Here is a 15,705-nt window from a genome sequence, read left to right on the forward strand (position 1 = left end):
TGTGTAAGTTGGACACATCTTGAGTGCAGTCTAACTATTGCAGAAGATGGCCTGACTCTGGCCCTCAGTTTTGCTGTGTTGCTATACCTGGGTAAGCAGCGGGGTTGCTGCTGCTCCTTCTGCCAGGGGCTATGGGCTTATAGGGCAGCAGCAGCCCCATCTTCCCTGCTCCTCTTGTGGAACCCGACCTCAGCTGGCTCCCAGCATGCTACCACATCCCAGTCTCTCACCGTCCCCTTTGTGCCAGTCTATCCAGGAGGCTTATCAGATGGTTTGCAGTAACCTGGAATTTGTACTGACAGTGAAACATGTAAACAACAAGTATTTGGAGGAAGGCAAAATATTTTTCTCAAGGTTGAAGTGCTTGAAGTGCTGAAGACCAATAAGAACTATTTTAATCTATAGTTAATCTGTATGACATGCACTGAAAAGAGATCAAATGCACCAACCACAGAACTTGGGGGTATATCTTTATTTTTCATTTCAAGTCACAGTATAACCAGCTTTAAGTGAAGAAGAATCACTAAAAACAGTTTTGGGAACACAGTGCATTGCATATTGCTCATCTGTGGTTTAGGGGTTTGTTCTCCTTTCCTTTCCCCATTCATTGCTAAGTTGTCTTCCCTGCTGACAATTAGCAACCAACTAACACCTCAGGGATGGAGGGAATGGTTGAAAACCCATGAAAACCTTTGAAAGCCTTGACTTACCAGCAAACCCCTTTCCACTGCAGCTGAATATCTCCTTGCGTTAGAATATTGGGTGGAATCTGGTTGAACTCAAATGAAACTGCTGCTGGGAGAGGAATAACGCTACCCAATCTATAGTAACAATCTGAAGCGGTGCCATTTGCAGCAATGGCACTGAATTACTCACCGCATGTTGCTGCCACATTGTTAATGGCACCACTGAAACACACAGAGCCTGTTAATGACAGGGAAAAGCCTGCAGGGAGCTGAGCACCCGTGGATTCCAGAGGCCATCAACTCACATCCTCTGTACCAGATGTAGAAGTTTCCACTCAGCCTCCAACACACAGCGATTGCCACCCCTTCACATCCCCCAGATGAAAAGCTCATGGGACCCCCCTCTAACCCATTCCAGTGTGCAATGACGGCGATGACAAAATGACTGGTACTTCTGCAAGCGGCATACCCAGGGAGAGGTGGAAAGCGAGGATCTCCTCTCTGATGCCTTCTGAAATGACTTTGCCTCTAAACCTCTAATCCCTTTGCAACTAAACAGTTTCATTCTCCTAAACTCTGAGAGCTTTTTCTTCCTGCTCTTTCACTATAGCACAGCTTCCAAAACCAAAGAAAGATCAGTTATAGGCTTCCTTGCAAAAAGAAAAAACTCAAAGAAAAACTCACCTGGTTTAATGGAAGATGCCAAGATTAAACCTGGAGCTAAAGCTGACCCAGAGGCCATCTCTGAACTCCTGCAATGGCCAAAGATGTTCATCATTCACTTCTAAGTAGGGGAGATGCTACAGAAGTCACATAACCAGAGGAAAGCACAACTGGTAAGGAGAAAAATGCTACCAAAATTCTTCCTCAAAGCAAAGAGGAGCCAAAGGGGAAGGGTAATCACATCTTTTGAGCAGTTGGCTTCACTCCAAGGGAAAAGGAGATGATAGGTGTTGCCACCTCCTCCAGCACTGCTGGAGGGGTATTGGCAGGGGGAAGAAAGCAGAAAGCCTGAAAGCTAACCTTGATCTTAAGTAATTGCATTTCCATTAAGCGATGCATCTTGCTATCCTATAGCTCACAGGTGCTCCCATCTCTGCTTGCTGCCTGAGCACTTGAATCCTCCCCCACAAAGTGAGTTGTTATGGAGGCCCCTCCAAAAACCTCCTGCTAAGCTGAATGCAAGGAGCCTTTTGTTTCCCATTTCTTCTTCCCACCTCCCTTCAGTGTTCAGCCGCACTAGTTAAAGTGATGAGCAGCAGCTGGGATGGGGGCCTGTTTCCTTTTAGTTTTAATTAACGGCACTGTAAATGGTGAATCTATGATACATGATTCTAAATAGCTGTAGTGAGTTTTCCACTTCAGCTTTACCTGGATGCAGGAGAGTATGAAACAGCTGCAGCAAAAGCCTAAAGGGAGATCTCACATGGCAGAGATTGTGCCATACCTGGAGAAGGAGTCCATGGATCTCTTCTGAATTGACTCCTTTCCAGGCTTACTTGCATCATTGTCTGAGTTATCAGACTCTGCCCCTCACCTGCCACAGGATCTGAGATGAGACAGGTTCTGGTCTAAGCTGGTCTGGCTATTTGAGCCCTGCTTTCAACAGCTGAGACCTAACATCATATCCAAAGAATGACACTTTTGCCAGCAGTGACCATTTAAATCCAAGTTATTTAAAGGCTTTATTAATTTAAAGAGTCCATCAGCGGACCAGATTCTGAGAAACAGCATTCATTCTGGACTTGTAACACTGCTTGTGATGCCATGTAGGGTGTTTATTCAAGCTTGGCCCTTGAAAAGGGGTCACTGAGCCCCTGTCCCAGGGTATTTCTATTTGCTTTCAATTGCAAATGAACGTTGTATAGGGACTTAATCTCCAGTTTGCCTTGCAGAAATTGATTTATCACTTAATAACACCCTTGCTGTGATGGGGCAAGAGGAGACAGAACCTGAGCAATAGCTCTATTGTGCTGTCAGTATAAATTAGAGCTAAAGATGTTACTCTTTAACCACAAGCTTTGGGGTTTCTGGGTTTTTTACAAGTGCAATTTTCAGCTGACAAAAGGCTTTTTGCACAACAGATTCTTTCCTGTTTAGGGTTTCATCCCACACAGTTTTCGCAGCCTTGCTGCCCTCTGAATCTCCTGCAGGCAGCAGCATGCAGGGGATGGGATCAAACTACAGGAAAGACAGCGTCTGCTTTCTGGTCTGTCAATTGCAGTGTACAGCTATTGGTGACAATTACAGGGAAAAGGCTCATTGATTTATGCTCCACTTTGTGAAGAAAAACCCCTGAGGCTTCAATAAGACTCAGGGAAAGGAAAAAACCCCAAACCTAAGAATTCTGTTCTACTTTATCTGTTATTAGAGAGGAAAGAGCTGACTTCAGGTGTCTGTGAGACACATGAAGCTCTAAGGCAGAGTTAAGTCTGAGGAAGGAGTTTTATATCTGTCGTACAGACTGCCTTATTTTCACTAGGATCTCACCTCAAGCCAGGTAGCTGAAATGTGGTTAATGAGCAGTGGGCTACATGAAAAGGAGGCCATGTCTAGCTCAGGGTTTTTCCATGGTTCAGACCCTGGTCTCTGTTTATGTTGCAGCTTGTTGTTAACTTCAGTTTTGTCTTTTACATTCAGCCTCTGAGAAGCTCACATGAACTATACACTCAATATCCCCAATTTCACCCAGCCCGGGGTAATTCCTTTGACATAAACAGGAAAAAAGACCCCAAACTCTATGAAGTCATATAAACCAGGGCTTATGTGGTTAACTTACTGTGGCATAAAGACTTACAGAGAGGAGAAAGATATATTTATAAGTTAACATTTTTTATACACACACATGCATATATATACTCATTAACTTGCTAAAATGTATATTGGGAGCATTTAATACATTCTTCAACAGCTGAGAAATTTCTGTTCAGCTCACGAATTCATCACCACAGTGAGTGATAATGAGCCTTGTGCTGTAGGATGCGGCTGCTGGTGAAGGAGAGACTAGAAATCCATGCTTTTCCTGATATTAAGGTTAGACCAAGAATGGGAAAAATAAGTTAACCCTTGTCATTTTTGCTAATTATGCCTATAATGAACCATGCTAAAATTAGAAAAGTAAAAGCATTTTAAGCAGAAGCCAAAATGTGGAGCTGAAGTACTTTTTTACTATTAATCAAAGAAGAGCTAGTACAAATGAAAGCTTTCCCAACATTTTGTTAGACCTTTCCTACAGTCTCTTTGGTCTGGGAGAACAGAACAACAAAATCTTGGGGAAATCTTCCAACCTCTTCCAGAAAGATATCATAGATTTTACATCTTCATTTACCATTGTTTCACAATATTTTTGGGATACATTATTCCACTGGTTAGCTAATTCATGTGTAGTAACATCATTTCCTTATTCTTAGCACGATTCAGGTCACAATGATCTTCCAAATATTTTCTCAAAATCACTTATTTTCAGTGACTTTACTGATACCTTATCCGTATCCTCTGTGTCAAAGTGTCTCAGAAATAGCTTACCAAAACCTTCACACTCAGTGCACATTCTAATCAACAAATTAACATTTAACAAGCATTCATTTCTGATGAATAAATTTGCTTTTTTGTGTGCCAGAAGTAACTGTTGTTTTGTACAGGGGGAGGCAGAAATAAAGTCTCTAGAGAGGCAGCCTCTCAGCAGCACCTCTTCTTTTCTAGATCAAAATCCCTCATGTGGCCACACATCTTTCTCCCTTCTCATTTTTCAAAGGAAATGTGTATCTATTCCTTTAGAGATGGATTTTCTGGTCCCGATGATCTACCACCACCTCCCCATTTGTTCTTGAAAGGAAAACACTATTTCTTAATGATATATATATATACATATATATATATGAGAGATACAGATTTATATGTCAATGAACAATCTGGTACTCTGAACAAAGAAACACTGATCATATTCAATTTTCTTTTTGCCCGGTAGGTTAAAGAGATAATTTCTGAAGTTCCCATTGCCTTAAAAACACTTTACAGAATAATGCAGCATTTCCCTCCTTACACTAATAGGACAGACATCCCAAATCCATCAAGTCAAAACAGAAGCTCTAATCTTTTATGAGCTGCTGAAGAATGCCAAATATATTCAGTCAAAAATATGATTAAGCCATTTTCTAAAGGATAGTAATGATCGCTTGTATTTTCTCAGATGTTTTCATCCCTGCAAACGTGTTTCTGTCTCCCTTTTCTTAACAGAAAGAAACTTAGGTTACTTTGATGAGATATTTATTGATTGAGATATTAATTTCGTTTAGCATATCTTTATCAATGAGATGATTTTACTAAGGAATGCGTGGCTGGGTCATGTGTCTGTATACTCATGAATGTATGCCTGGGCTAGAATTTCTTTCTCCAACCATTGGAGTGCATCAGCCTTTTAATGGCACTCCACAACTCTGCAGAACAGTTTTAGCTCAGGAACTGGAGGCCACTTTATCCCACTGAAATTCACAATGTGCTTCTAACCCTCCACATTTTGCAAGAGTATGCAAAACCCCTCCAAACTGGCAACGAGTTTTTTCTCCTTCTTCTTTCAGTACAGGAGGCCTCCCTTCTTTCTAAATTAACACATCTTTAGGGACAGGATTGTGAGTGCTCACTGAAGAAACCTGACTGGGCAGGACTGCCGAACAGAAGCCCTGAGAGGCGTAGGTGGGCAGCAAGGAGAGCGTCACCGCATCCGCACTTCATGTTGGTAGCCAGCCCACACGCCGGTGGCATCTGTTCATCTCTTCATCTGAGCTTGTCTCTCCCCACAGTCCCCAGGAGAATGATGCCTTGATGCAGAACCAGGAAAATCAATACAAAGTGTTCCCCCTTCTGTTTTATGTATTTATTTGCTTTTATCTTTCTTAAGGGGAAGGGAAAAAAGCCCTCTTTTGCTTGTTCATCCCTTATGAGGGATTTTAAGGTGATTTTGCATCAGCTTTCCTTACCACCACAAGAAAAAAATCTCTCTCTCTTGCATTCTTACTTCAGGCAACTGAAGCATGAAATGGGAAATCTCATCTGCAGTGGAGAGCAAATGTGTCACCTTATTTATTAATTTATTAATTTCATGATCAGCTGATGACTTTGATTCATTGGACAAACCCAGATGGAGAGGTTTTGAAGGAATAAAAGGAAGAATAAGGACTAGATCTGGAGAAGGTTTCTGAGTATCTCCTTCTAATTACTTACGCAGACATGCAATGACAAATGTAGTTTAAAATCAAAAAGGAAATAAAAGCACTGCAAAATGAGAAGTTCTTACGTCCTTTTCCCTCCTGTGGGAAGTTTGAAGGGCTCTTCTCCCTTTTTCTCTTCAAGTGCCTTGGTCACATCACATTACAGCCCATCCCTCTACCTGCAGATTGTGGAGTGCTGTAGCTTGGATTTTTTGATTTAGCAAAGCATGGTGGGTTGAGGCTCTGGGGTCCTGTCTTCAAGTTATCACTGAAGTTAAATGACCAGAATTTAAAACACTTGCAAAGCGTTCACATAGTGCTTTGAGCTCTCAGGCACTGTGGAAATCCCTGCTATGTTTTTCGCAAATGGGTTTGTGTGCATTTGAGTGTTTAACATCATGCAAGAAAAGGTCACCAAAACCAGATCAGAGGACTGACTATAGCAACTGACTGCTGTACCATAACCAAATGTCTCTTACATTATGTTTAGTAACTTCCACAGAAACATCCTTAGTCTTACTGGGATTTGAACACCCCCCCCCCCCTTTTTTTTTTACACAGTATTTACAGATCATGGCTAAAAAAATTGCTGTATTTCCCTGGAAAACACTAGAGTAAGAATTTTTAGCATCTAACTCTAATCGTTGTAGTTTGACACCATTATCAGAGTGCCTCATACCTGATGGCCCCAGGAAAGATCTTAGTGGTCTATCTGGCAGTGACAAAACATGCTGAGGTCTTGGTAAAACCACAGCCTCATGAGAAAGAAAAGAGAATTAAGAGGTTGTCGTGGTTTAAACCCAGCCACACAGCTCATTCAGTCACTCTCCTCCCTTTTTCTTTCCTTCTCCCCCGGCTACCAGAGGGATAGGGAGGAGAATCGAGAGAATGTAACTCCCATGGGTTGAGACAAGAACAGCCCAGTAACTAAGGTATAACACAAACCACTGCTGCTACCATCAATGATAATAATGATAAGAGAAAATAACAAGGGAAGAGAATACAATACCACCCGCTGAATGAGCCCAACTCCCAGCAGAGAGCCTGTGCCCTCCCAGGTAACTCCCAGTTACCCCCCCTGGGCATGACGTGCTGTGGTATGGGCCACTATTGGCTAGTTTGGGTCAGGTGTCCTGTCTCTGCTTCCTCCCAGCCTCCCCTCGTCCCTGGCAGAGCATGAGACTCACAAAGTCCTTGGTCAGAGTAAACATCACTGAGCAGCAACTAAAACCATCGGTGTTATCAGCTCTGTTCCCAGGCTGAAAGTCAAAACACAGTGCTACACTAGCTACTAAGAAAGAAAAAAACTGACTGCTACTGCTGAACCCAAGACAGAGGTACAAGTTTGCCTAGAATAGAAAGGATTACTGAAACGCAGAACTGAGATCCCTGTATCCATGAAGGCATCTCCATGAAACTTCTGAGCAGTAGCTGAAGGTGCCTGGTAACATATCGATTGCAGAGCTGACCTCACATTTATTTTGGTTTAATTGGGAAACAGAATGTGTAAGCACTATCTTTCAAATATCTACATTTTCCTCCTTTTTAGAGCAAACATAAGGTATCTTGCACACGGAACCACCTTCAGATAAATGACTCTCAACTTGTAAAAATAGTAATATGTGCGGGAGCCTAGTGAAGGGGCTCCCTATGCAACCCTGTAGCCTGAAGTCTTGGGTATAAAATCAGGAGAATAGTACAATTAGAGAGACTGTATCAGGCACAGAAGTTGGCTCAAGCGGGTGCCATGTCCCAGTATGATATTCCTGCTTCAAGGACACTAAAAAATTAGAGAAAAGATGTGAAGATTGAGCAATCTGATAGTGTTTTATAAATAAAACCATCTAATCCATTTAGTGTATTTCTGATGAGCCTAAAGAGCAACACATCATCATCTCCAATAGCTGCAGTTGGAAGAAAAACTCAGGAGTGTTCTTCTGAGTTTGCTGCTAGAGGAGAACAAAATCCAGTAGCTAAGAGATGAAGCTGGTTCTGTCTGTCCTGTGACTAAGAGATGGTTGTTACACAATGTGGCCACTAGCAACATTTCTCCAGGGTTGTTAGGGGGTTATCCAGGGATGGATATATTTTAATTAAGAGTGGACATGTTTTCCAAAGCTCTGATCTTCATCCAGATGTTAATTCAGAGACATTTTCTGCTCTGTTTTACACAGAGGAGTTGGCTTAGATGATCTCAGCAGTCCCTTCTGGCATTATAATCCATAAGCCTTGTCAATAATTCATGCCATCACTCCAGCCTTCACCATGGAATCATAGACGCAAAGGATGTGATGAAGAGGAACAAATCTAGCCCTGATGTTGTTTGTTCAAAGCTCCCCTTTAAAGTGTAAATGCATATAATTGTTGATTCACCCAGCCCCCCCTCCTTGACCCTCCATTTAATCAATTACGGGGTGGAGCACAGGCTGACATTACAGATGTGCACATATACAAATCACCCTGTTTTATGCCTATAAGGCAATCATAGGTATAAAACAATTATGCTTTAAAGTATGCTTTTTTCCTTAAAGAGAGGCCTCTGGCATTTAAAAATGCATGTTTAAAATCCAAAAGCCATTGTTTTGGGGGGTTTGTGACGTTTAATGGATGTGGGGCCAGGGGGTAACTGAGCTGCTAGGCGGCTTTTCAGTAGGCATCAAAAAGAGCATGAATGAGTCCCGGTTTGACAGCTTGTAGATAAACTGTAGATGGGAGACATAATTTATATGTATTTTAAAAATTCAGCAACAACAGCAAATAATTCAAGGGACTCTAGCCAGCTGGTCTTCCTTCTAAAAGTGGATATGGAAAGCAGGGAGTCTTTGCACAGCAATGATGACACGCAGAAGCCTTCTATATAAATTTACACATTTATCAAGCCTTTGTGGAATAATAAGCTACAATCTAGCCAGCCTGGGGCAGGCTGCTGTAATTGTTATGATTTGTTTTCCAGATACAGTACAAATTCCTTGGTAATCTTTCCTGAATTTTAATAAGGGGAAGGGAAGACTTAATTAAAGAATCCTTGGTGCTGCTCTATAGCGACTGTCATCTGCTAGTGCTTCAGTTCTGGGTCTTATCTCCATCGTGCAGCCCACAGTTTAACCTTTGCAGATGGTGATGGTAGCTTAGACTCAAGGAGTGAAAGAATTGAGCAGTGTGGGGTTTGGGGAGGGTGCACCTCTCTGCCATCTGCAGCGGCTGTTGCAGAGAGGGAAGGACCAGAGCCCTTTTATCTGCCTTGCTGCATTACAGGCTGCTTAATAGCATTTATTCCAAGCTAAATTAGGGAATACCCAGTTAACATACAAAAGAAGCACAAACCTTTATTTTTTAAGGGGTATGTACAACATAATTGACTTCTATCAAGAGTAGTCTCTGGTGTCAATGGGGCCTTTTGTTCATTAAGCTAAATAGGCTTTTTTTTACAAGAATGATATAGGGAAACTTATCTTCCCAGAGACTCTTTGGGCACATCCCAGAAGTTGGTAGAAAAGAGGGGAGCTTCTCAGCTGCAGCTCTGTACAGGCAAAGTTGATGACTTACGTGGAAATAAACCCTGCCCTCCCACGGTTTTGGGAATAGGCAACTTTTATAAGAGGAGTCTGTAATTAAGACAGTCTGCCCTGGCTTACAAGGCCCTGATAATCCAAACAGGATGATGGATTTCTTCACTAATATGCCCCGGAAACTGGCTTGAGTTTCTGAGCCGGATGTGTCTGACAGCCGGCAGCAAGAATTCTAGAAACTAATTCTTTGGCTTGATGCAGCAAGAGTAAATTCCAGGGGCATCTTATCAAGCCCTTGCTCCCTCCTTTTCCTGTATTAGAAGTTCTCTGAGCTCATGACAGGGTTTTGGGCATCTCAACACACTGACGTGAAAGTGTCTTAATTTGAGGTAAGCAAGCAGCAGGCAATGAGTGAGACAGTGCGCTGTACATCACATACATTCTGCTTCTGTTGCAGTAGAGGAATTAGTTAAGTAGTCCTGATAATGTCATTGGTAATTTATAGACATCCTTATATCCAGGTGTTTGGGATGGAGCTCTGTCTTGGGATACAGATAGAGGCTGGGATCCAATTCTGATTTACACCAGGAATCCCAAACAGGGCAAAACCTGCCTCCCCACAATCACCCATGGGATCAGGTATTTGGTCCTGAAAATAACCTTTAGCAAATTTCCCTGTAAGAGGTAACATTTTTACAGGTCTGTCTCTGTCAGCTGAGTCCACATTGTCATCTGCTGGTTAAAGACAAAAGCTTCACTTTTCTGCCTGCGTTTACAGCCAGGATACTTCAGCTTTCCCATGCATTCGAATCAGTCTTTTGAAGTACAGATAAGGTAGAGTCAATAGCTGCAAATAACTGCAGGGCAGGGCCGGTGGTGCAGATTGTGCTGCCTTTCCGATGAGATACAGGATGGATTTAAAACATTCTTTTTTAAGGAAAAGAGGCAAACAAAGCTTGGCTGGAAGGCTCTGTAATCACTCAGCAGCCTGGTGTGAAAAAGTGTCCACCAGTCATAGGTCCAAATCACAAGACAGGTGAGGCTTTCTAAATAAAAATAAATAGCCAAAACTCCACCTAGTTAGACACAGAAAACTGTGAAATGGCTCAACCTTAACATATTTTACTAAAGGTGTTACTGGTTTTCCTTAGAATAATTTTACCAGGAGAAATGCTAATACATATATACTTTTACGCACTTTTTGCCATAAGAAATTGAAAGTTTGGCCATCATCTCATCTTCCCTGTTCTGTTTAAGGATGCCTAACACAGTTTTTGAAAGCTTTGTTATTCTTCTCTCTTTGTTATCTGTGTACCCTACACATCCGAAGGGCTGAAGAGCTGTTATTGCCCCCACAACTGCAGTCTATAAAGGAATCCTCAGCACTTAAACTGCACTTGTACTGTGAGTTTTTCCTTCTGTGTTCATCCCCCCTAGGAGTAGACAGGACACTACTTATTACTCAGTTAACTTGGCGACGAGAGAGCCAAAAATATGATCTCGAGATGACATCTGTCCAGCTTAAACTTGTCCTTAATACGTGTGTGTTGGAGAAGTGCCTCGGGATTTTCTGCCTTCTGTTACGCCTTGATATCACAGCACAGGTCTCCCCAAGTGAGTGGGGAAAAGCAACAGCAGACCTGATAGCCAAGGTTTTATCCTTTCCATTCTGAAGAGAAACTGCACATGAGCCGTGATGCCATTGCCTTGTCTGATGGGTGGATGAAAGCCTGAACTGTGGACATACAGGTTAATTTGTTAACAGAAAACATAATTTCCTTTGCATTTTTTCCACTCCTTTTTTTATCTGTTTGTATCTAAACCTTATCAAGCAAACAACTTTCTTCTACGCTTAGAAACATTCAGTTTGAATTTTATCTTTATTGCACTTTTGTGTCCTTCCAGCTCTGTTAAGGTAGATCAAAATAACATAAGAGCATATGCTCTTGTCAGAATGAATGTGCAGACCTTCTTAAAGCCCCCAAAAGCCTTTTCAGATGTAGACCTACATTTAAGTAAGCAATTATTGCATAACTCCTCCAATGAAAACACAATTTGTTTGCAATTTAAATTGCAACTCCAGCTCTTTTGAAGTTTCCTGTCTGCTCATTTCCAAGCTAAGGATTGTGCAAATTTGATCTCAAGCAGTACTTGTTAAATCATCAACAGGCACTGGGGAGCCTTCCATTTGTCAGGAAGAATCTCCAGTTCCTCACTCACCCCTGTGGAGTTCAGGGACCAGGCAAATTCAGCCACACACATCTGTGAATGCAAACCACTGAACTAAAACCTCTCTCTTAAAAAACCCTTAAACCACAGTATCTCATCTAAAAGGACACAGCCTTCATATAGAAACAGGAGGAGAACACTTCATTAATCCTATGACACTAGGAAATGTCAGGCAAAAGGGTGTCCTTGGGGAGGGAGGGGGTTTGGAAGTGAAGGGTTGGTTGTTCTCATTCCCGAGTTAGAGACAAAACTGTTTCTGAGGAGGGATGGTATCTGTGATTCAGCTGTCATGTTGTCAGCCGCTCCTGGAGACCCCGCAGGCTGACAGGGCAGGGAGATACGAGCCACCAGAGCTGGGGGCAAAATGTGTCTTTCTACTGGAAAACCACAGGCGGTACGATAGCTTGTCATGCAGTAAATTGTCTTCACTGTGCAATGCATCACTTGCTCCTAACCCAACAGAAGGCACTGAAGCCTGAGTACACAAAGCCCCATAAATACACAGAGAAAAAATCAGAGGGTTAATGCAGGGCTTGTGTTGGTTTTTGGAGGAAGGTATATAATTCATCACTTGAGGGCAATCAGGAGAGGGATATTTAAATTACACAGCACAGAGCATATAAATACTAATGAACAGAATAAAATGCAAATGACCTGGAAGGAATCAATAGTCATGAATGAAATCAGCCCTCAGATCCTAATTGAAATGAAAATGAGATGCATATTCAATATGTGCTTAATAGAATATACATAATATGAACATCCTGAGCTAATGAACAAGACCTTTCCATCAAGCAGATACATACAGGCAGGGACCCTTTCCAGGAAGTGAATGCTAATAGATGTGCCCACCCTCACCAAACATCCATGCTGTGTATATATACCTAAACATATAGTATAATGGAAACAAAGAACTTTTAACCTGTGCTAGGTCTCGACTACAAGCATTCATGAAAAGACCAGCTGTTGTTTCTGAGTATCTGTGAAGCTGTGATAGGCATTTTGCATATTCCAATATTAATTGGAAGATTTTGTTTGCATCAGAAATAACATATGCCAAGGCTTTAGTCTGCTTTGTATTTTAGGCCATTTTGCAGCAACTTATTGGATGCTCACATGTTAATTGCTCTGGCTGGTTTTGTGGTAGCTTTTTGTAGGACCTCATTGACCTACACAGTCAGTGTTGCCCTTTGAATCCAGTTACAAAGAGTTGAATTATTTCCTGACACAGGCGTGAGTTGGGGATCTCATGTTATCTCAGCACAAAGCAGATGTGCATTTTTGTGGGGATGACTTGCCGTGACATGTTAAACACTGGCACATGCTGCTGAACTAAGGAAAGAGCTGCCTTTTAAAAACAGATTTCTGGTGCTTTTGTCTTGAAAGAACAAGCAGCAAAGACAGGAACATCAGTGTCATGTGCAGGAGTGTCTTTGTTAGGGCTGTGAACATTGCAGTCGTTAACACAGTACTGCTGAGACAGGAGCACAAGATGCAAGATGTCACATCAGTTGGGTAGGTGTGAGCCATTCTGGCTTACTTAGGAGCACCAACCTGAGGTCTCACTGCTCTTGTGTTGGAGAGCACAAGTTCAAGATGCCCAGCTTGCTGCTGAAATGCTGATTAGTCTTTGCCATGCTGGTTTCCCGACCCAGCAAGGCAGGATTAGACATAACCTGCTCCTGGGCTAACCCCCCAAAGTCCCAGGGTCCTAATTACAATTCTGCCACAGCTTAACTTACAAGTCTCTCTCTCAACTTCTCTGCCTCCATTTCCTCACCTCCACCCCACATCTGTCCTAGGGGCTGATTGTTTAACATTGCTATGGGGTTCTGAAAATGTTCTGTGCTAAAACCTATCTTAAAGTACCTAACAGTTAAACAGATTGAGCTTATTTTATTGCTTTGCAAAGCAAATGTCATCTGTATTGAATTTCTTGCTTCATCTGCCAACAGAATGCTCCTCTCTGATTTTTTTACCACTTCTGTGGAGGCAGACTTGCTGGGGAGGGAGCTGAACACAATAATTTAAGGGCTAAAATTCTCTTTTTTGCTTTGGTATCCAACAGTAACGTTACTGCCTCATCCTGTTGGGACAGGATCCCAACTGGATCTCAGAGCAATGAGCTCTTTATCCCAGACTCATAACTGGAAGGAGACACATTCTTCTGAATCTGCACCCACTCTAAGACTGGATGGATGCACTCACAGAAAGGGGAAAAAGAAAATGTTTAATTATTTCTTATGTGCATTACAAGTGTAACAGCATGCGGAAGCAAAAACACTCCTCTCAGTACAGCACAAAAGCCCTTCTGACATAGTGGAAAGCTTTGTTAAGGGCCACTCAGAGTTAAGCTGCTATAGTAATCTCAGTGGGTTGTCCTCACAGCAAAAATGGGTCAAAATTGTCAGTAGTATAAACTACTTTGGTTTTAGGTTTATCACAAGGATCAGCGCAGCCAGAAACCTACCAACAAGTCAGGGTGCAGGCCGTGCTGTTGCCCCTTGCTGACAGTTCAGCGCAGGAACATGAATGCAGTGAGCACTATGCACTGGTGCTGGCTGTGCTGCCAGGGTGAGATTGCTCTTGCCCATTACACTACAGCCCCCTGCCTGGTCTCAACTGAGGCATCTCCATTCTCAGAAGTGAATGCTATATTTTTTTTAAGACCTTTGACCATCTGAGTAATTCTGACTGTTACATTCCTTTCTCCTTCAGCAGATGCTTTGCCACAGCTATTCCTTTGTCAGTTTGCTCCTTATTCACTGACTCCAGGCAGTGGGAAGCCAAAAAAAATGAAGACCATTGACATGATGGATCTGTCCTTGTCACACTGCTTGCCCGGAACTGGTATGTTTGGTTCCAGTCCTTCCTCCTACAAACCCTACAGCCTCTGCATCTTCAGAAGGGTGGCTTTGAGTCATATGCAATAAGCTTGTAAGAACCTGGATCTGTTCTAGGCTACCGCTGCCAGGTACAGCAGATGCTATCTATTAAATTTTGATTTCCCACAAATTCCTGATTCAAAAAATATTCAGGGCTGAGGACCCCTATTTTGTCCACTCTTTCTCCCTTGCAGTGTAGGTTTTGGCAATGGAAATGTATTGCAAATGACTGCAGAGCCGGTCGTCTCCAATATCTTGGTTGGCCAGAGCAGTATTGGCTAATCCTTGAGCCCCCAGTCCTGGGGAGCCTTCAAAGCATCAGGAAGTGATTTTCCAGATGAGAGGAAGAAAGAAATAAGAAAAAAAGATGCTTTAAGCTGTGCACACAAATTCCCACAGATGCAAGCAGACAAAACTGAGAAGAATTAATCCAATTAAAGAGCATTCAAAGTTCAGCCTTATTTTAGGCTTTTGTAAGTGAAAACTCATGCAGTTAAACTTCACCACAGAGTCCCTGGAATTTGTTTCTTTGTATTTACTTTTTCAATATTAGACAATCCCTCTGTTAAAAAGGTCAGGGCACCATGGAATAAGAGCTGAGAAGAAAGCCCTCTTCCTCTTCTCCCTTGGGAGTAGTACTCCAGGGTGGGCATTTGTCCCTGTGCAGCTGGAGACAGCAGCAAAGTGGCTCTCAGCACACCCCTTAGTGCTGGAATGAAGCAGAGGAGAATCACATGGACTGGTCTGGAGCATGTGTTACTGCTGCTGTCCCTGGCAGGGGCAAGCATAACCACAGGCTCAGTACTGGCAGCTTGTAGCATCACAGCTTTCAAGGAAGCTACATGCCTGACATCCCTGTCTGAGTGGGACACATGGTGATGAAGTTCAGACCAAGCCTAAAAACCTGAACCCACACCTTACCTACCAAATGGTCACTGCTGCTAATGTTAGAAGGTACCAAGAGTGAGATAAGGGATTTGAGAATGACTTTTAATAAAATGATTACTTAGATGAACTTTCCCTCATTTTTGGCATATAAATTATTAATATGTGATATACATTAATATAATTAATAACATACATCTATTTCTAAATCTACTTGCCCTATTTAGAATAAGGGCAGGAGTCATAGGACTCGCACAGCAATGGAAGAGGGATGCTGGGAGTATCAGGAAAAACTCTTACAGCA

Source organism: Lathamus discolor, chromosome 8 (genome assembly GCF_037157495.1).
Source record: "Lathamus discolor isolate bLatDis1 chromosome 8, bLatDis1.hap1, whole genome shotgun sequence".
Taxonomy (NCBI): Eukaryota; Metazoa; Chordata; class Aves; order Psittaciformes; family Psittacidae; genus Lathamus; species Lathamus discolor.